We start from the raw sequence: 14,161 nt of genomic DNA on the forward strand, positions 1-14,161 counted from the left end.
CCCATAGTAAAACATAGTAAAACTAAGAATGGGCAAGCTGTCACTTGTGTATTTTAAAAATTCTGCTGCTTCTCCAGTGTACAGCTAGTGGACCTGCCTGGGATGGTCTTTGTGGCCCCTTGTGAACACATACCAGAGGCTCTCCCTCCCACACTGGGACAGTGAGGTGAACTGCATGGTACAGAATCTGATGAACTGGTTTAAAATCCTCGCACTGAAACTTACAAACTCTCTCTTTGGGCAAACAACACAGCCTCTGTATGTCTCAGTTTCATATTTGGAAAACACATTTGATAATACCTCACAGGGCTGGCCTGAAATTCAAATCAGCTTCTGTAGGTTAAGTCCTGAAAGGTAGGAAGTGTTTCTTCCTTTTCTTTTCTTTTATTTATTTATTTATTTATTTCGCTCTGTTGCCGAGGCTGGAGCGCAGTGGCGCAATCTTGGCTCACTGCAACCTTCCCTCTTCCAGGTTCAAGCGATTCTCCTGCCTCAGCCTCCTGAGTAGCTGGGACTACAGGCGCATGCCACAACGTTCGGCTAATTTTTTCTATTTTAGTAGAGACGAGGTTTCACCTTGTTGTCCAGGCTGGTCTCACACTCCTGAGCTACGGCAGTTCCCCCACCTCCGCCTCCCAAAGTGCTATGATTACAGGCGTGAGCCGTGGTGCCTGGCCAGAAGTGTTTTTTTTTTTTTTTCCTCCCTAAACTCCAAGCTTATATCCCTCTCCTCTGTCTTGTCTGTCCACAGACTGAGCTTGGCACGTGCTCAGACCAGCTTGAGAGTCACCAGCCTGGTCTGTCAGTCACCCTGTCTTTTCCAAGCCTGGAGGCATAAGGGCAAATTTAATAGAAGGTTCTGAGAACTCCAGCGGGGCCTAGGGAATGCAGGACAGGGAGTGTTCTGGGAGCCACCAGGGAGGGATGGCTTTCCTCCAGAAGGAACTTATGAGTATGGACAAGGGCCACTTTAGGGGAAAGGCAAGTATGGAGGTTGCTTGCTACCCGATGGTCGTTCTTCCTCTATGAAGTTGAACTCTGGTTCTCTGTCTGATGTTCTGTTTTGTTTTGTTCTTGTTTTGTTGTTTGTTCTTGCTGAGAGGGCAGTGCCCTGAAAAGAACAGTAATGATTTGGACACACACTTTCAGGAATAGAAAAGGGAATTGAGCTTGGACATCTGAGGGTGGATGTATGATACGCTTTGTTCAATTGTTCTTTTAAATGTGATTTTCTTAAACACAACATATAAATTTAGAAGCTCAAGTAGAGACGTAAGCACTTCTGGTTTATTACATCTAGTGTGAATAGGTTCAAGTCTCAGAAATAATGGCAACCATTTTTTAAACCATGGTGCAAATAGTATAAAACTTCTATTTTACATTTAATGCACATGTCAGTCATTAGCCATATAAAAAAAAGAAAATGATTTATCTGACATTTTAGTGTGATTATAGTTTCTTCAGCACTTGTTTTAAACAGCGTTTTCTTAAGTATTCTTTTAGTGTATACCTGGTATTATATTTTCATACCAAATGAAATTATTATATCTGTGTTTTCAGCACTATTAGTTTGACCTAAAAATAATTGTTTTAGTTTGCATTATTTCTTTAAACATTTTATTTATATTTACTTTTCATGAGATGGATTTTTGTTCTTCATTAAAAGTGTTATTAAATTTATTAAAATTATTCAAATGTGAATTTATTAGAATTATATTATTAGCTATGTTAAAATCAAGATCTTTGATTTAATTATAATTGTAAATTGAAGAATTTAAAATTTATTAAAATTGTATTAGCTATATTAAAATCATCTTTGATTTATAAAATTGTAGTTGCCTCAAACAATAAAAAATTCAGGAAAAGCATTCCGTAGTAAATGTTTCATTGATTAAAAGTGTGGCTGGGTCACTTTTTCCCTGGTATTGAACATAACTATTCACATGATGATACATCTAGTAATAACTGCTTAAAAAAATTTTTCCCCATTTTCATAAATGATTGCATTTTATCCAAGAGTTCAATGATTGCAATTTTAAGAAAATGATATGTTAATTTGAAGTTATGATTTTTAAGCACTTCTAGTTAGTATCAGTGATTTCAGACTTTGATTTATTGAATAAATTTGTTGTATAGCCTTACATATAACGGAGCATAGTGTACAAAAAGGGATCTATTTTGCTCGAGAATATCTTAGCCAAGGACATTGTGTTTTGTCATTAATGTGAAATGCATATTTTCCATTAAAAGGCAAGCCCTTCATTTGAAAGGTTAAATTGTATAGTACTTAAGAAATGACTCTATCTGATTAAATTTAGAATACCAATATAAAAATATTCTCTGGTTTTACAGCAAAAATATCACAATATAGAATATAGATGGATAAACATTTTTATTCATCTGAAAACTTTGTTTCTCGGAGCGAGTCAAATATGGATTGATATCTATGTTTGATTTTGCTTTGCCACTTTTGTTATTTTAATTATCTATTTAAGTTGTCTTCTTGCCAGTAGGAGAGGCTTTATAGATGGTGACACATTTTCAGAGATTGTGCAAGAAATGCTAATGTTTTCCCTTGGTGCCTTGTAATGCCTCAACTTGGCCTTGCTTTCATGCTTCCTAGGAGTTCCAGCCTTTTCTTATTTGAGACTGTTGCCCCAAAGAAAGAAATCTTAGGATTCCAGAAATAACATCTTCCATTCCAAAGCCTTATTTCTATCAGTAGCACTAGCAGAAAATCTATGGAAAGGCATTATTATACTCTATTAATTGACCTAAATAATTGTTCTGCACCCACATACTCCAAGATTATTTTAAGAATTCATTATTTTCCCAGAGGTATGTGGATGAAGGGGGCTTTCATTTTCTATACTGTATAACTATGTCAAATTTGGCTTTCTATAATTTTCTATATAAATATATTTGTATTTATATATTTTATTATTTTTTTAATTTTTTTTTGAGATAGAGTCTTGCTCTGTTGCCCAGGCTAGAGTGCAGTGGCATGATCTCGGCTCACTGCAATCCCTGCCTCCCATGTTCAAGCGATTCTCGTGCCTCAGCCTCCCAAATAGCTGGGATTATAGGCACCTGCCACCACGCCTGGATAATTTTTTGTATTTTTAATAGAGATGGGGTTTCACCATGTTGGCCAGGCTGCTCTCGAACTCCTGACCTCAGGTGATCTGCCTGTCTCGGCCTCCCAAAGTGCTGGGATTACAGGTGTGAACTACCATGCCTGGCCAATTTTATACATTTTATATATTCACAAAATGTATCTTGAATATTCTAGACATAACTTCATCTCAAGTTTTCTTGTACCACTTCATGATGAAACCTCTGGCAGAGACTTCTAAGTGTCCCCAATACCCAATGTTCTTTTCTTCTATAGTGATAAAAGTTTTAGGTCCAGCTTAAGACTACATTTCTCAGCCTCCCATGCAGATAAGTGTGGGCCTATGTAAAGGTTCTGGGTAGTGGGGTGTGAGCAGAAGTGGCCTGAGTAACTTCTGCAGTGTGCCCTTATTGTGAAGAGTATGCATTCTCTTTTCTCCTTTCCCTCTTCTCCCTGGCTGGTATGAGGATGTGATGGCAGGTGATGGGGCAGCCATTTTAGAACATGAAATGGAGGGTACATGTTCAGGGTGACAGAGTAACAAAATAGAAGGAGACTGTATCTTTATTCTTTCTTATTAAGACCATGTCTTAAAGCAGTCTAACCTATGTCCTGTCAAAAATGGGCCTATAAGAGAAATCAATGTTTATTTAACTCTGTCCTAAAATCATCACATTTTGATACCAAGGCCTCATTGACTTATGCAAATCATTAATGAATTGGCCAACTTTAGTATCTTTTTCCTGTCTTTGTCTAATAGTTTTAGTTTATTTTTTGTTTTTTCTTTAATAAATGTCTAGTTCAGCCATGATTTCCCTGGATTATGCTAAAACTGCACTTTTTTGTTTTCAATAGTTATACTTTAGTTTTTCCTTTAGAAAAAGAATAGTGTTTTTTCTTACCTGTACTTAACATATTCTTTTTTTCCTGAAGGCCAGAATTTTGTGTTTATTTGTAAGGATATTTGTTCAGCTGCTTTAACTGAGACCAAATAACAGTAGTTTGAACAATGCAGAAGGATTGTTTGTGGCTAGGAAAGCCATATGTAATGAACATGGCCTTTTTTGCATCCTCTCTTAGAACTCTGGTTATTTAATTTTTAAATTAAATATACCCCAGCAGTGTTCCAGTGGGGTTAGCAGCTCAGCCACATCAGGTCATTCAGAGACTCCTGCTTCTTTTATCTTATTGCTCTACCAGCCCCTAGGACCAATGAAATCTGAGTATGTGGGGGTGAGAGCCAGGCCTCAGTATTTATGTAGATTCTCTAGGTGTTTCCAATGGGTTAGAGAAGGTGGGAGAACCAGTATAGTAGGGTGTTGTCCTTTTCCCTATGGTTGAAGCTGACTTACCAGTACACTTTTCACATTCCAGCCCCAGGGGGACAGAGGGTGGGAGATAAAGTGGAGAGCAAGCACTCCCTTTAAGGATATGACCCAGAAATGACACACATCACTTTCACTCTCATCCCTACGGCCAGATCTTTGTAACATGGCTAATCCAGCTCTAAGGGAGACTGGGAAATATGCTGACTGGCTGGACAGCCACGTGCCCAGCTGAAACTTAGGGAGTTCTACACTGAAATAATGACATGGGAATAAATATTGAGGGGCAAAGGGTCATCTCTGCCACATTTTGAATCCACTGATACTTTAGTCTCCTATCCTCGGAAAATCATTTATATTAATTATTGGATTCCTTTACTGTAAGAACCTATTGTATTTAAAATATAATTTGGATTATTTCCTTCTAAAATAATATATTCTTTCCCACATAGCAATCCATCTAACATTTATCTCTTTCTTCATATATATTTGTAAGAGCTCCAGAGCTCTCAAGGTTGTTTTGTTTTTTTTTTTTTTTTTCCATTGGCTTTCACTACAGAAAGGCTTTGGGGTATTTGGTGATTTTATGTAATTTAAAAATTTTGTGGAAGTTTCCAGAAAAAAATATTCCAAGATAATATGGAAATTCTGTTTCTGTTATGTGTTTCTTATGTGTTAGGCACTGCATATTCATATTTAACTCACGACTTAGAACTACCTTCAAGGTTCGGATTGTTGTAAACTCACACCTGGGGACATTTTGGTCAGTTCCTAATTGGGAGAGTGGGGATTCTGAAAAGATCCACTGCAAAAGTTGTATAGCTCTTCCAAGATGTTCTGCTGATGAATCACAGGCCCGGACTCTTCTGGATTGTGGGAATGGTGTGATTAATCGGGACTAGGAAAACCAAGGCAGATGCTGGAGCAGGGACGCAGAACTTGTTGACTCCGGAAGTACACAGAAGCTAGAAGTCAGGAAGGAACAGTAGTTCATTTCAGGCAAACCATCAAGCGCAAGAGAGCAACAGGAGCTTATGGTCAATCCAAGACAGAGTTAGAGCCAGGCAAGCACTCAGGAGCCAAAGATTACCCAGAAGTCAGGAGTTTCCCTCACAGAAATAAGGAAACACATGAACCTTTCAAAAATAGAAAACCTTAGTTCTCCCATTGGCATATCTGTTAATATATGTTGGTACTGATGCTATTTTCAGCTTAATTTAAGTCCTCTGGGATCATTTTGGATCTCTGTGTATTTACAGTGCTTCCTAACAGGTTTGAACCCTTGACTTTGTGTTTAAATATAGCTCATGTGTTTATCCTATACATGATCAAATCACAAGACATTTGAGGCAAAGATATAAAATTAGTTTGTGGGGGGAGGAGCCAAGATGGCCGAATAGGAACAGCTCCGGTCTACAGCTCCCAGCGCGAGCGACGCAGAAGACCGGTGATTTCTGCATTTCCATCTGAGGTACCGTGTTCATCTCACTAGGGAGTGCCAGACAGTGGGCGCAGGTCAGTGGGTGAGCGCACCGTGCGCCAGCCGAAGCAGGGGCGAGGCATTGCCTCACTCGGGAAGCGCAAGGGGTCAGGGAGTTCCCCTTCCAGGGGTGACAGACGGCACCTGGAAAATCGGGCCACTCCCACCCGAATACTGTGCTTTTCCGACGGGCTTAGGAAACGGTGCCCCAGGAGAGTATAGCCCCGCACTTGGCTCAGAGGGTCCTACGCCCACGGAGTCTCGCTGATTGCTAGCACAGCAGTCTGAGATCAAACAGCAAGTCGGCAGCGAGGCTGGGGGAGGGGCGCCCGCCATTGCCCAGGCTCGCTTAGGTAAACAAAGCAGCCTGGAAGCTTGAACTGGGTGGAGCCCACCACAGCTCAAGGAGGCCTGCCTGCCTCTGTAGGCTCCACCTCTGGGGGCAGGGCACAGACAAACAAAAAGACAGCAGTAACCTCTGCAGACTTAAATGTCCCTGTCTGACAGCTGTGAGGAGAGCAGTGGTTCTCCCAGCACGCAGCTGGAGATCTGAGAACGGGCTGACTGCCTCCTCAAGTGGGTCCCTGACCCCTGACCCCCGAGCAGCCTAACTGGGAGGCACCCCCCAGCAGGGGCAGACTGACACCTCACACGGCCGGCCAGGTACTCCAACAGACCTGCAGCTGAGGGTTCTGTCTGTTAGAAGGAAAACTAACAGAAAGGACATCCACACCAAAAACCCATCTGTACATCACCATCATCAAAGACCAAAAGTAGATAAAACCACAAAGATGGGGAAAAAACAGAGCAGAAAAACTGGAAACTCTACAAACCAGAGTACCTCTCCTCCTCCAAAGGAACGCAGTTCCTCACCAGCAACGGAACAAAGCTGGACGGAGGATGACTTTGACGAGCTGAGAGAAGAAGGCTTCAGACGATCAAATTACTCTGAGCTACGGGAGGATATTCAAACCAAAGGCAAAGAAGTTGAAAACTTTGAAAAAATTTTAGAAGAATGTATAACTAGAATAACCAATACAGAGAAGTGCTTAAAGGAGCTGATGGAGCTGAAAACCAAGGCTCGAGAACTACGTGAAGAATGCAGAAGCCTCAGGAGCCGATGCGATCAAATGGAAGAAAGGGTATCAGCCCTGGAAGATGAAATGAATGAAATGAAGCGAGAAGGGAAGTTTAGAGAAAAAAGAATGAAAAGAAATGAGCAAAGCCTCCAAGAAATGTGGGACTATGTGAAAAGACCAAATCTACGTCTGATTGGTGTACCTGAAAGTGACGGGGAGAATGGAAACAAGTTGGAAAACACTCTGCAGGATATTATCCAGGAGAACTTCCCCAATCTAGAAAGGCAGGCCAACATTCAGATTCAGGAAATACAGAGAACGCCACAAAGATACTCCTCGAGAAGAGCAACTCTAAGACACATAATTCTCAGATTCACCAAAGTTGAAATGAAGGAAAAAATGTTAAGGGCAGCCAGAGAGAAAGGTCGGGTTACCATCAAAGGGAAGCCCATCAGACTAACAGCGGACCTCTCGGCAGAAACCCTACAAGCCAGAAGAGAGTGGGGGCCAATATTCAACGTTCTTAAAGAAAAGAATTTTCAACCCAGAATTTCATATCCTGCCAAACTAAGCTTCATAAGTGAAGGAGAAATAAAATACTTTACAGACAAGCAAATGCTGAGAGATTTTGTCACCACCAGGCCTGCCCTAAAAGAGCTCCTGAAGGAAGCGCTAAATATGAAAAGGCACAACCGGTACCAGCCACTGCAAAATCATACCGAAATGTAAAGACCATCGAGACTAGGAAGAGACTGCATCAACTAACGAGCAAAATATCCAGCTAACATCATAATGACAGGATCAAATTCACACATAACAATATTAACTTTAAATGTAAATGGACTAAATGCTCCAATTAAAAGACACAGACTGGCAAATTGGATAAAGACTCAAGACCCATCAGTGTGCTGTATTCAGGAAACCCATCTCACGTGCAGAGACACACATAGGCTCAAAATAAAAGGATGGAGGAAGATCTAGCAAGCAAATGGAAAACAAAAAAAGGCAGGGGTTGCAATCCTAGTCTCTGATAAAACAGACTTTAAACCAACAAAGATCAAAAGAGACAAAGAAGGCCATTACATAATGGTAAAGGGATTAATTCAACAAGAAGAGCTAACTATCCTAAATATATATGCACCCAATACAGGAGCACCCAGATTCATAAAGCAAGTCCTGAGTGACCTACAAAGAGACTTAGACTCCCACACATTAATAATGGGAGACTTTAACACCCCACTGTCAACATTAGACAGATCAACGAGACAGAAAGTCAACAAGGATACCCAGGAATTGAACTCAGCTCTGCACCAAGCGGACCTAATAGACATCTACAGAACTCTCCACCCCAAATCAACAGAATATACATTTTTTTCAGCACCACACCACACCTATTCCAAAATTGACCATATACTTGGAAGTAAAGCTCTCCTCAATAAATGTAAAAGAACAGAAATTGTAACAAACTGTCTCTCAGATCACAGTGCAATCAAGCTAGAACTCAGGATTAAGAATCTCACTCAAAACCGCTCAACTACTTGGAAACTGAACAACCTGCTCCTGAATGACTACTGGGTACATAACGAAATGAAGGCAGAAATAAAGATGTTCTTTGAAACCAACGAGAACCAAGACACAACATACCAGAATCTCTGGGATGCATTCAAAGCAGTGTGTAGAGGGAAATTTATAGCACTAAATGCCCACAAGAGAAAGCAGGAAAGATCCAAAATTGACACCCTAACATCACAATTAAAAGAACTAGAAAAGCAAGAGCAAACACATTCGAAAGCTAGCAGAAGGCAAGAAATAACTAAAATCAGAGCAGAACTGAAGGAAATAGAGACACAAAAAACCCTTCAAAAAATAAATGAATCCAGGAGCTGGTTTTTTGAAAGGATCAACCAAATTGATAGACCGCTAGCAAGATTAATAAAGAAAAAAAGAGAGAAGAATCAAATAGATGCAATAAAAAATGATAAAGGGGATATCACCACCGATCCCACAGAAATACAAACTACCATCAGAGAATATTACAAACACCTCTATGCAAATAAACTAGAAAATCTAGAAGAAATGGATAAATTCCTCAACACATATACCCTCCCAAGACTAAACCAGGAAGAAGTTGAATCTCTGAATAGACCAATAACAGGAGCTGAAATTGTGGCAATAATCAATAGCTTACCAACCAAAAAAAGTCCAGGACCAGATGGGTTCACAGCCGAATTCTACCAGAGGTACAAGGAGGAGCTGGTACCATTCCTTCTGAAACTATTCCAATCAATAGAAAAAGAGGGAATCCTCCCTAACTCATTTTATGAGGCCGGCATCATCCTGATACCAAAGCCTGGCAGAGACACAACCAAGAAAGAGAATTTTAGACCAATATCCTTGATGAACATTGATGCAAAAATCCTCAATAAAATACTGGCAAACAGAATCCAGCAGCACATCCAAAAGCTTATCCACCATGATCAAGTGGGCTTCATCCCTGGGATGCAAGGCTGGTTCAATATACGCAAATCAATAAATGTAATCCAGCATATAAACAGAAGCAAAGACAAAAACCACATGATTATCTCAATAGATGCGGAAAAGGCCTTTGACAAAATTCAACAACCCTTCATGCTAAAAACTCTCAATAAATTAGGAATTGATGGGACGTATCTCAAAATAATAAGAGCTATTTATGACAAACCCACAGCCAATATCATACTGAATGGGCAAAAACTGGAAGCATTCCCTTTGAAAACTGGCACAAGACAGGGATGCCCTCTCTCACCACTTCTATTCAACATAGTGTTGGAAGTTCTGGCCAGGGCAATTAGACAGGAGAAGGAAATCCAGGGTATTCAATTAGGAAAAGAGGAAGTCAAATTGTCCCTGTTTGCAGATGACATGATAGTATATCTAGAAAACCCCATCGTCTCAGCCCAAAATCTCCTTAAGCTGATAAGCAACTTCAGCAAAGTCTCAGGATAGAAAATCAATGTGCAAAAATCACAAGCATTCTTATACATCAATAACAGACAAACAGAGAGCCAAATCATGAGTGAACCCCCATTCACAATTGCTTCAAAGAGAATAAAATACCTAGGAATCCAACTTACAAGGGATGTGAAAGACCTCTTCAAGGAGAACTACAAACCACTGCTCAAGGAAATAAAAGAGGATACAAACAAATGGAAGAACATTCCATGCTCATGGGTAGGAAGAGTCAATATCATGAAAATGGCCATCCTTCCCAAGGTAATTTACAGATTCAATGGCATCCCCATCAAGCTACCAATGACTTTCTTCACAGAATTGGAAAAAACTACTTTAAAGTTCATATGGAACCAAAAAAGAGCCCACATCACCAAGTCAATCCTAAGCCAAAAGAACAAAGCTGGAGGCATCACACTAACTGACTTCAAACTATACTACAAAGCTACAGTAACCAAAACAGCATGGTACTGGTACCAAAACAGAGATATAGATCAATGGAACAGAACAGAGCCGTCAGAAATAATGCCACATATCTACAAGCATCTGATCTTTGACAAACCTGACAAAAACAAGAAATGGGGAAAGGATTCCCTATTTAATAAATGGTGCTGGGAAAACTGGCTAGCCATATGTAGAAAGCTGAAACTGGATCCCTTCCTTACACCTTATACAAAAATCAATTCAAGATGGATTAAAGACTTAAATGTTAGACCTAAAACCATAAAAACCCTAGAAGAAAACCTAGGCATTACCATTCAGGACATAGGCATGGGCAAGGACTTCATGTCTAAAACACCAAAAGCACTGGCAACAAAAGCCAAAATTGACAAATGGGATCTAATTAAACTCAAGAGCTTCTGCACAGCAAAAGAAACTACCATCAGAGTGAACAGGCAACCTACAAAATGGGAGAAAATTTTCGCAACCTACTCATCTGACAAAGGGCTAATATCCAGAATCTACAATGAACTCCAACAAATTTACAAGAAAAAAACAAACAACCCCATCAAAAAGTGGGCGAAGGACATGAACAGACACTTCTCAAAAGAAGACATTTATGCAGCCAAAAAACACATGAAAAAATGCTCACCATCACTGGCCATCAGAGAAATGCAAATCAAAACCACAATGAGATACCATCTCACACCAGTCAGAATGGCAATCATTAAAAAGTCAGGAAACAACAGGTGCTGGAGAGGATGTGGAGAAATAGGAACACTTTTACACTGTTGGTGGGACTGTAAACTAGTTCAACCATTGTGGAAGTCAGTGTGGCGATTCCTCAGGGATCTAGAACTAGAAATTCCATTCGACCCAGCCATCCCATTACTGGGTATATACCCAAAGGACTATAAATCATGCTGCTATAAAGACACATGCACACGTATGTTTATTGCGGCATTATTCACAATAGCAAAGACTTGGAACCAACCCAAATGTCCAACAATGATAGACTGGATTAAGAAAATGTGGCACATATACACCATGGAATACTATGCAGCCATAAAAAATGATGAGTTCATGTCCTTTGTAGGGACATGGATGAAATTGGAAATCATCATTCTCAGTAAACTATCGCAAGAACAAAAAACCAAACACCGCATATTCTCACTCATAGGTGGGAATTGAACAATGAGAACACATGGACACAGGAAGGGGAACATCACACTTCGGGGACTGTTGTGGGGTGGGGGGAGGGGGGAGGGATAGCATTGGGAGATATACCTAATGCTAGATGACGAGTTACTGGGTGCAGCGCACCAGCATGGCACATGTATACATATGTAACTTACCTGCACATTGCGCACATGTACCATAAAAGGTAAAGTTTAATAATAATAATGATAATAATAATAATAAAAGAAAAAAATTAGTTTGTATAATTAACATGTAATTATTATGTGTGTATATATATATATGTGTGTATGTGTATATATATACACACACTGTCCAAAATGTGTGTATGTCTGCATTCAATGAATATTCTATTGATTGCTTAGGTGAAAAGCATTAATGTAGTTTAAACATACATTAAATCAATCCATTGTTAAAAATGATCATTATTCTTGAGAGTGTTCTGTTTGCCAGACCTACTTTGTTTGACAGGATAGAGGAGGGAGAGTAAACGGCCTTCTGGTAGTCATAGAATGAAGTTTGGTAAATGGGTCATGTCATATAGCTGGAGACATTTTCCTCAGTTTCTAGCAAGGACAATTAGCACAACCATATGATTTTAGGGTCCAAAAGGGAATCGTGTTATTGATGGAAGAGCATAGCTTTCAATTAAAATAGAAGTTGATGTTTCGCCTGTATAATTTTTAGTGCGCTAGTAATTCTCACATGTAAGTTGGGTCTTCTCTGTATCATTAAATGTTTTGAGGGTAGCAAATATTCTTTGGGATTTAAGATGTTTAAAAAATTTCTACTTATGGTTGACTTCATTGTGAGGAACATGATAAGTTGGATTGTCAGAAAATTTGAGAGCTTAGTACTTGACTGGATCTTCAATTTTAAATATATGTATTTCTATAGATGAGGATTTGGGTCAGATTCATCTTTGATGATGTTGTGAAAATATAAGCAAACCTTAATGAGAGATCTAGGTAGTCAGCTAGGATATTTGAATAAATTTTTTAAAAAGAAAATGTCTGCTACCATTTAAAGAAAATAAATTGCCTATGGTTTTACTATGTTATACTATATATCCTTCCTACAAATTATTTCTTTTCCAGTATGTCACAATTCAAGTTACAACTCCTCTATGATATTCTGTAATTTCCCTTAGTACTGAATATGTGTTAAGTAAAATCTATAGGTTTTTTTTTTTCAAATAATACAGAACTAAAAAATCTGTAAAAGAGAAAAAAGGAATTACCATAAAATGCATCAATCTGGGTGGAGCTTGGAAGGCTGAAGTGGGAAGATCTTTTAAGCTTAGGAGTTCAAATCTAGCCTGGGCAACGTGGTGAGACCTCTGTCTCTAAAAAACAAACAAACAACAAACAACAACAACAACAACAACAAAAAGAAAATGCAACCAGAGCTATTTATAAATTAATGTGCAAAACCAACTTTATTAAGTGAAAAACCTTATTTTCAGCATTGTGTAATTTATGAATCAGGCAACCTAAAAAATAACCCCTAATATGCTAAGCATTGTGATTGATTCTCTCCAATGACTGCTTTCAAAATCCAGATATTTTTATTCTTCATGGTCCAAGGCATATTTATTGAGCACCTACTGTGTGCCAATCACTATTCTAGGTTCAGAGGATATAGCACTGGCAAGCATTACAAATTCCTGCTTTCATGGAGCTCCGACTCTAACCCAGGAGCTACAAGATAAATGAGTAAAATACATGATATATTAGCTAGTCTAAGTGCCTGGGAGAATAAGTGAAGCAGAGAAGAGGAATAAGTGTGCATGTGTTTTGACATTTTATGTAAGATGAAAAAGCAGGCATTCACTCTTTTCTGTCACTCTTCTTTTTTTTAAATCTCTAAAAATATTTGAAAGAATTTTTATTTTTTACTGTTAACCTTAACAGGCAATATCCAGGAGGAAAGTGCCAATTGATTTCTTGTTTAAATCTTCAGTGTAGTGATAATTCAGAGGTGAGATTAAACCCAGATGTACATTGTTAATAAATAAAGTTAATAGAACAGATTAGAAAAAGCATGGTGACACTAAGACTTAAGGCTTTAACTAGTGTCATTCTTTAGTTGTCATTTTTCAGTCTATTGACTTTAATATAATAGGCATATATTTTTAAAGGTGCAAACTTTAAAATCCACTGCCTTAGTCTGTTCTGTGTTTATACCATTGAGCAGCTTATTTTGTGGAGCGTTTTGTCAATAAGCTTTCATGCCCAGCAGCTCCGTGTCTAGTGGAACTGCAGCCAACATTCAAATTCATCATGGATGGGAACCCAGCACGCTGTGCAGTTGGGGCACCATTGGCTGAAAAGCTTCTCCTGGAAATGAAGTATCCTTTAGCAGCGAGGGGACGGAAGCATTGAACAAGTGGGGCAGGGGTGGGAATTGGAGATCGTGAATGTGCAGCAGGCTTTAAAAGCCATTTTATGACCATTGCCTTAGATAATCCCAGACGTGAGTTAAAAGCTAAGGTATGAGGTGCCTTCATACATTTTTCTTATTTAAGGCCTTTCCC

At 39.1% G+C, this 14,161-nt stretch overlaps 1 protein-coding gene across 4 annotated transcripts in view; it reads left to right on the forward strand.

The window, feature by feature from the left end:
- The window catches only part of PREX2 (phosphatidylinositol-3,4,5-trisphosphate dependent Rac exchange factor 2), a 308,213-nt gene that overhangs the window by 7,782 nt on the left and 286,270 nt on the right, over positions 1-14,161 (forward strand). The window contains exon 1 of one of the 4 annotated variants that reach the window (XM_054561713.2): positions 5,051-5,911. The exons of the other annotated variants lie outside the window; for them this stretch is intronic. The gene's annotated coding sequence lies outside the window, so the exon portion shown is untranslated. Of the gene's footprint in view, positions 1-5,050; positions 5,912-14,161 lie in introns of those variants that run through there. 4 annotated transcript variants of the gene reach the window in all.

This window comes from Pongo abelii, chromosome 7 (assembly GCF_028885655.2).
Source record: "Pongo abelii isolate AG06213 chromosome 7, NHGRI_mPonAbe1-v2.0_pri, whole genome shotgun sequence".
Taxonomy (NCBI): domain Eukaryota; kingdom Metazoa; phylum Chordata; class Mammalia; order Primates; family Hominidae; genus Pongo; species Pongo abelii.